Source organism: Eulemur rufifrons, chromosome 7 (assembly GCF_041146395.1).
Source record: "Eulemur rufifrons isolate Redbay chromosome 7, OSU_ERuf_1, whole genome shotgun sequence".
In the NCBI taxonomy this organism is placed as follows: domain Eukaryota; kingdom Metazoa; phylum Chordata; class Mammalia; order Primates; family Lemuridae; genus Eulemur; species Eulemur rufifrons.
This window is the reverse complement of record NC_090989.1, coordinates 262,652,227-262,660,430: the sequence shown is the minus strand read 5'-3', so window position 1 is coordinate 262,660,430 and position 8,204 is coordinate 262,652,227. Positions and strand designations below refer to the sequence as shown.

General features: G+C 41.6%; 1 non-coding gene across 1 annotated transcript; it reads left to right on the top strand.

The window, feature by feature from the left end:
* Nucleotides 1-6,884: 6,884 nt before the first annotated feature.
* LOC138388817 (U6 spliceosomal RNA) lies at nucleotides 6,885-6,988 on the top strand. The gene has a single exon (XR_011234303.1). It is a non-coding gene; the product is annotated as a U6 spliceosomal RNA (small nuclear RNA).
* Nucleotides 6,989-8,204: the final 1,216 nt, after the last annotated feature.

Below are 8,204 nucleotides of genomic sequence, written 5' to 3'. Positions count from 1 at the left end.
GCTACAATTGTTCTATTTTATTAGTTATTGTTGTTAATCTCTTGCTGAGCCTAATTTATGAATTATAAATTTATCATAGATGTGTAAGTATAGTAAAAAAGATAGTATATATAGGTTTCAGACATCCACTGGGAGTCTGGGACTGTATCCCTCAAGGACAAGGAGAAACTACTATATAAGCTCCATCAGACCAGAGACCTTGGCTATCTCACTTGGTCCCTATATCTCTAGCAAGGGAACTGACAAGGCACTCAAGAATTATTTGAGAAAAAAGGAGCAAATGTGTACATGTCAATTGCTAACAGTGAGGGGATGGGTAAGAGGCAGGCCAGCAACACCCCACTCCTAGCTGATGATTGATGTGGGCATGAACTCATATTTGGGCAGAATTTTAAACATTTCAGCCAAAGAGCAGCTGGCTGCCAAGGCCAAGGGTGTAGATAGCTGTCGGTACAAGAGGCTCTTGCCATACAGAAACCTTCAAGTTTGGCTTCAACATTGGCCCTGTGTATCTTTAAGGGCATAAACCTGCTTGTTTTACATGGCTACTTAGATCTGATGCCAGGGTTTTGGTGCAGCCCCATGTAGAAGGGCAAAAGTCCACATCCTTCCCTAAATAAAAAAAAAAAATAGAAGTAATCTAGCTCAAGGGAAACAAGTTCTTGGGAAATCTCATGCTCAGTTTGATTTAACCCACGTTTACTGGGCCAAGTCCTGTAGCGAGATGAGCAAGATTCAGAGTGTCTTCCTCCTAGGGTAGATCTGACTCAAACAGGAATAAGCAACACAAAGCAGAACGGGAAAGAGTAGCGAAGTACCAGCACTAAACTCTCCAGGAACACAGGGGAGGGATACAGAAGCCCCATCTAAAATGAACTCCAGAGACGACCCTGGCCATCCATTTCTGTAGCGCAACCTGCGAAAAGTGAAATCCACAGCAAAAGCAGCCCACGAAGTCATCTTACCAGTCTCCCCTACCCCCTCACGGTCAAGATGGCTCCTTAAGGTCTGGCATCCTTTTCCCAGCACGGTGGCAGGCCTCAGGGCAGATGGGCAAACTGCCTCGCTGTTTGCAGAAAGGCAAAGATCTTGAACTGCTCAGTTCTTCAAGAGGAACAGCTAGTTCTTTTGACCACATCTTGGGCAGTTCTAGAGGCTGCCTGGCAGGACATGAGACTTCTGCTTACATTTGGCAGGTGAAGGCTCTGAACTCCAAGGGAAAATATCCTAGTGTCTCCTTTCAGCAATGAGCCTGCTCTTGAAAAACTGAGCCAAAGAGCTTTTGTGGACCCTTTTATTAAAAAAATAAAAATAAAAAAGGAATGTCACTTCCCGCCTATCATGATAGGAGTGCTTATACATCAGGGCCTGGAGGTTCCCCTCCATGCAGTGGTTTGTGGAAACAGCCAGAGCTGCGGGGCCCACACATCTACGTTCAGTCCTGTGGCACCCACCACTTTCCTTAAGCAACTCCTTTTCCCCACTCTGTGCCTCAGTTTCCTCATCTGCAATCTGAGGAACTAGACGAGAGCAGTGTCTTTCAAACTACAAATTTTGAACCATTAATAGATAATAAAATCAATATAGTCGGTTGTAACTAATACTTTTTTAAAAATGAAGTAGAATATTTTAGAATATAAAATTTCACGGTGCATCCCAGTTAATAAGTAAGCATTGTCTTGTGAAACTTTTACCCATAAACACATATGTACTGACATCAGTACAAAATGTATTTTGCACTGTGAGTTACTCTGAAAAAAAAAAAAGAAAAAAAGCTTGAAACATACTTTTTTTTTTTTTTTTTGGCTAGACAAAAAAGGACTACAAGAAACATACTATATTGAGTTTTCAAGCCTGTTGAGCAGGGACTGACCGATCAATAGGTCAACACTACTCCTTGCCTAATTGCCTATTTCCTATTGTTTGCCTGAGGACTGAGCCCGGCTCCAAGTGAACTTGCCATTTGGCTCAGCTCTCTAACTGTGGACACAGTGACCTAGAAAAAGAGACACTCAATGCTGCATTTATTGCCCAGCATGACATCAGCCAGAAAGCTTTGAAAAAATAATAATATTATGATTATCGAGTGAAGGCCTGTTAGGTGCCAGATTCTGTGCTAAGTGATTTAAATATATTTAAGTTCATTGTCACAACAAGGTGTATGTTATTCGAGGTGCATGTTATTGTCCTCATTTTTCAGAAAAGGAAACTGAGGCAGAGAGGAGTTTGGATGTGGCGTTCCAAAGTCATAGAATGGGTAAATGGCCAAGGTAGGACTGGAGCCCTTATCTGTCCCCAGAGTACTTTCCATACTTTTTCCATAGGGGCTGAGATGGTTTGCAAAAAAGTGGCTTTGAAATAGCAGTTCATTCTATGTGTGCAGAACCAGTCCACGTTGTCTAAGAAACCATGTCCTCCCTGCCTGGCTCTGCCCCACACTTGGTAGAAATGAATTGGTTTACATTTCTTTTTTTTTGAAACAGAGTCTTACTCTGTTGCCTGGGCTAGAGTGCCATGGCGTCAGCCTAGCTCACAGCAACTCCTGGGCTTAAGCGATCCTCCTGCCTCAGCCTCCCAAGTAGCTAGGACTACAGGCATGCACCACCATGCCCGACTAACACTCTCTCTCTCTCTCTCTCTATATATATATATATATTTAGTTGTCCAGCTAATTTCTTTCTATTTTTTTAGTAGAGACGGGGGCGGTGGGGGGGGTGTCTCGCTCTTGCTCAGGCTGGTCTCGAACTCCTGATCTCAAAGGACCCGCCCACCTCGGCTTCCCGGAGTGCTAGGATTACAGGCCTGAGCCACTGCACCTGGCCAGTTTACATTTCTAAGGAAGCAATAAACTACCCTTCATGGGGGCTGGAGGTGGGGTGTTCGGAAGACCTGAATTAAACTGAGAGGTCTAATTTGGGGACATTCTTACTATACAAAATTCCTTTCAGAACATTTGGGCCTTCGGGACTTTCCTAAATTGCCAACAAATAAACAGAAAATTCCATCTGCCTCTTTTTGGCTGCTTCCTAGCAACCTTATCTCTGAGCGTACCTCTCTTGTGGGCTACCTTGGCAGTTCCTTGCTATCCAGAGAAATGTGTTTGTTGTTGTTGTTTTAACAAATATAACTGCATTTTACTATGTCATTGGTGAAGCCACATCTAACCAATGACATTGGTTGGTAACTTGTGCAGTGTACCCAACCGAGACTAGGAGGTGAAAGGGATCCATGTACCAATTTTCTTCATGTTCAAGATTTTAGAGATCTTAAATTTCACATCCAGATTACAACATACCCACTACCCTAGAGTTCCAAGGAAATTACTCAGGGCTTAAACTTAAACTTTAACCTTGTTTCAAGTCAAAAATACAATTCAGCACAATAGTTTCACATGTTCCTATTTTATGGCCTGAAAAAACAATAACAGCTCCTTGACTATTTAGCACTGAATGATCAACACCACTTCCCCAACCCCCAGGCAAGGCAAATTGAGTGGTCCTTTTGCACCCTGCGGGGATGCTTTGTGAAAAGTCCCAGGCTTGTTCCTCCAACCCTTACTCACCTCCCATTCTCCATCCCCGAAGTTCCCCCAGGGCAATAACCACATTGTATTCACATTTTTCCTGAGATCCGGCTCCCACACAGGTGTGTGATGAGATTCCCTGCATGCTGTAAGCCTTCAATGTGTGTTGTCACAATGAATTCATTTTTAAGTTAACTTTTTATTGAAATGTAATATGAATATAGAAAGGTGTGTACTCATAAGTGTTTGTTCCCAAAGTGGAAGGGAATATATATGCGACATCCCAGAAGCCCTGCACTGTAGTCCACCTCCCCAAATGTCAGAACTTTCCTAACTGGAAACACTATATGTAGGTTAGCTTTGCTAGTTTTTTAACTTGCTATACATGGAATCACAGTAGGCACTCTCTTGCTTTTGGCTTATTGCATTAAACATTATGTTTGTGAGCTTTAGCCATGTCATTTTGTGTAGCCCTGGTTAACGCATTCTCATCTGCTTCATAGCATTCCACTCTATGACTACACCATTATTTATTTATACCTTCTACTACTGATGGACATTTACCTTGTTTCTAATTTGGGGCTCTTAGGAATAGAGTTGCTATGAAAATTCTTTTGTGTATTAATTTCTAAGTATTTACCTAAGGGTATAATTGTTCAGCTTTAGTAAGTACTGCCAAACAGTTTTGGTTTTTTTGGTTTTTTTTTTTTTTTTTTTTTTTTTGAGACAGATTCTCACTCTGTCTCAGGCTACAGTGCTGTGGCATCAGCCTAGCTCACTGCAACCTCAAACTCCTGGGCTCAAGCAATCCTACTGCCTCAGACTCCCAAGTAGCTGGGACTACAGGCATGTGCCCCAGTGCCCAGCTAATTTTTTCTCTATATATTTTTAGTTGTCCATATGATTTCTTTGTATGTTTTTAGTAGAGACGAAGTCTCACTCTTGCTCAGGCTGGTCTGGAACTCCTGATCTCCAGGGATCCTCCCGCCTCGGCCTCCCAGAGTGCTAGGATTATAGGCGTGAGCCACCTTGCCCAGCCCGCCAAACAGTTTTAAAGGTGGTAGTAGAAATGGACAAGCTGATTCCAAAATTTACATGAAAATAGAAAGAGCCAAAGAATATCCAGACAATTTTGAAGAACAAAGTTGGAGGTCTTACACTACTACGTATTACAAAACTACAGTAATTAAAACAGTATGGTGTTGGCACAGATAGACCAATGGACTGGAAGGGAGAATCCAGAGACAGACTCACAAATACAGGCTACCTGATTAATGATATAGGTGGCATTGCAATGCAGACAAGAAAGGATGGTGTTTTCAATAAATGGAGCCAAATCAATTGGATAAAAAAAACTTAACCACACATTAAAATCAATGCCAGATGGATTATAGATCTAAATGTTAGAATGATAAAAATAAAACAATAAGACTTTGTAAAATATGTATATATATTTAGTAGAATATGATTTGGGGTAGACAAAGATTTCTTAAATAGAACATAAGAAGTACTAACCATAAAATGAAAAAAAATGATAAATCGGACCACTTTAGTAATAAGAACTGTTAAGATACCACTAAGAAATTGAAAACACAGAGCACAGATTGAGGAAAGATATTTGCAAAAGTATATCTGACAAATGACTCATGGACAGAATTTATAAAGACCTCCTACACATCAATTACCAAAAAACAGGGGACACAATGGGAAAATGGACAAAAAAGAGGAGGAGGAAGAGAACAATGAAGGAGCAATTTACACACAGATACACAAAGTATAACCAAATGGCCAATAAACATATGAAAAGATGCATAAGGGAAATGCGAATTAAAACTACCCCCCCCCACCCCCCAGATATCTGCACATTCAGGAGAATGGCTAATATGGAAAAGTTAGGTAATACTCAGTATTGGCAAGAATGGGAGTAACTCAAACTCTCATGTGCTGCTGGGGGAAGTAAATAGTGGTCTGTCCACCGGATTTTTTAAAAGCTAGATTAACTGAAGTCCAGAAAATAAATTAATATGATCTCAAATTTTTGTCTCTCTCCAGTTCACAGGGGAATTGACCGGGTAGGAGGGTGGTAGCTAGGAAGTTCTGCAGTTGTAAGCACCAAGCATGTGCACCTCAAGCTGTGGACAGGCGCCTCCTTGCTCCATCCAGGACAGAAACCTCTGTTTATACCTTTTCTTATTTCTATTCATGTACTCAGGCATCATCAAACACTCTCTGAGCCGTATTCTCTGCTTGCCGCGTTGCAGAGTCAGAATCGGTGGGCACTGTCGGGAATAAGACTCGTTTCCGACCAGGCTGGGCTCCTGAACTCCTGGAGAAACAAACAGGCGCACACTATTGTACGAACAACACATGGTTCTCATCTCATCCAAAGGCCCAAGGCTTTCTGACTATTCTTTTTTTTTTTTTTTTTTTTGAGACAGAGTCTCACTCTGTTGCCCAGATTAGAGCGAGTGCCGTGGCGTCAGCCTAGCTCACAGCAACCTCAAACTCCTGAGCTCAAGGGATCCTCCTGCCTCAGCCTCCCGAGTAGCTGGGACTACAGGCATGTACCACCATGCCCGGCTAATTTTTTCTATATATATTTTTAGCTGTCCATATAATTTCTTTCTATTTTTTAGTAGAGATGGGGTCTCGCTCTTGCTCAGGCTGGTCTCGAACTCCTGAGCTCAAACGATCCGCCCACCTCGGCCTCCCAGAGTGCTAGGATTACAGGCGTGAGCCACCGCGCCCAGCCCTTCTGACTATTCTTAAATCTGTCCCCAAAATGAATTCCTAGTATTCAAGGTGGTATTCATTTTTATTTCTCTACAGGTTCAAGTTCCAAAATTGTCCTCCCGGAAGTATGGACCAGCTTACCTACCACCAGAGGTATATGTTTGTCCATTTGTCAACATGATTAGTGAAAAATAGTGTCTTGTTTTATTTATGTCTTTGATCACTAGTAAGATCTTTTTTTGTTTTTAGAGATGGGGTCTTACTCTTGCTCAGGCTGGTCTCGAACTTCTGATCAATTGCTCAAGCAATCCACCTGCCTCTGCCTCCCAGAGCACTAGGATTACAGGCGTGAGCCACCGTGCTCAGCCTGAGACTAAGCTTTTTAAATGCATTTGTGGGTCATTTTTATTTTCTTCTGTTGTAATTGGCACTTGACCTATTTTGTTCACTTTGTCCTTAAATTTTCCTTGTGATTTTTGAAAGAATGCTCAATATAGCAATGGTATATATAACCTTTCTTCTGTTATATTGCATAGATTTTCCCCAATTATTTGAGTTTTCCCTTTTAATTTTATTTGTGGTGGTTTTTTTCTTAGATATACAAATTTTCCATATATTAAATAAATAGGTGCTCGCTTCGGCAGCACATATATTAAAATTAGAACGATGCAGAGATTAGCATGTCCCCTGCACAAGGATGACATGTAAATTTGTGAAGTGTTCCATATTTTATTTGAATTATAAAAAATAAAAAGAATAAATAAATGAATAGTAAAGTCTGTCAATCTGTTATAACTTCCGTATTTCATGAAATACTTAGGAAAGCCCTTTCCATCTCCAAATTATTAAATGGCTTTGCATTTTTTTCTAATATGACTTCATTTGTTATTTTTAAATACTTAAATCACCTGGAGTTTATTTTGCGTGGGGTCTGATGTAGGACTCCAACATCGTGTGTGTATGTACAATTTTTTTTTTTCCTGAATGGTAGGCAATCATTCCAGCTCCATTTATTGAATAATGTATACTTCCTCTACTTGTTTATGTGTGTTTAGATGACAGTTGGATAGTGAGATTTGGTATCAGAAGGACCTCCATAGGCCGGGCGTGGTGGCTCACACCTGTAATCCTAGCATTCTGGGAGGCTGAGGTAAGAGGATGGCTTGAGCTCAGGAGTTCGAGACCAGCCTGAGCAAAAGTGTGACCCCATCTCCACTAAAAATAGAAACAATTAGCTGAGTGTGGTGGCATGCACCTGTAGTCCTAGCTACTGGGAAGGCTGAGGCAGGAGGATTGCTTGAGCCCAAGAATTTGAGGTTGCTGTGAGCTAGGCTGAAGCCCCAGCACGCTAGCCCAAATGACAAAGCAAGACTCTGTCTCACAAAAAAAAAAAAAAGGATCTGCCTGGCAGTCTAGCATAGCAGAGTGACCCTGGAGTGCCAAGACTGGAGGTGTGGACCAATAGGAGGCTCAGCTGATGTAATATTGTAGGAGAAAAGGTGAATACCTGAATTACAACAGGTACATCAGAGAGGAGACACAGAGGAGAGAAGAGAGAGCACAGAGGCCCAGACTCTTCACTCCACTTTCCTATAATCACCTCCTCCAGCTACATTTCCTCAGTCTGTAAATTTCCTTCCATTGTCCTTGGAGGGAATACAGCCCCATTGTTAACCTTAGGGTATCTGGACTCAAGATACTGCATTTAAATCTTGACTTTGTTGCAATTTGGACTCCTGTAAAAATAATAATACTAATAATGATGATGATGATGATGATAAACCTTGACTGTGTTCCAGGCATGGCGGCTCATGCCTATAATCACAACATTTTGGGAGGCAGAGGCAAAAGGATAGCTTGAGGCTGGGAGTTCAAGATCAGCCTGGGCAAAATAGCAAAACCCCATCTCTATCAAAAATTTTTAAAACTTAGCTGGGTGTGGTGGCGT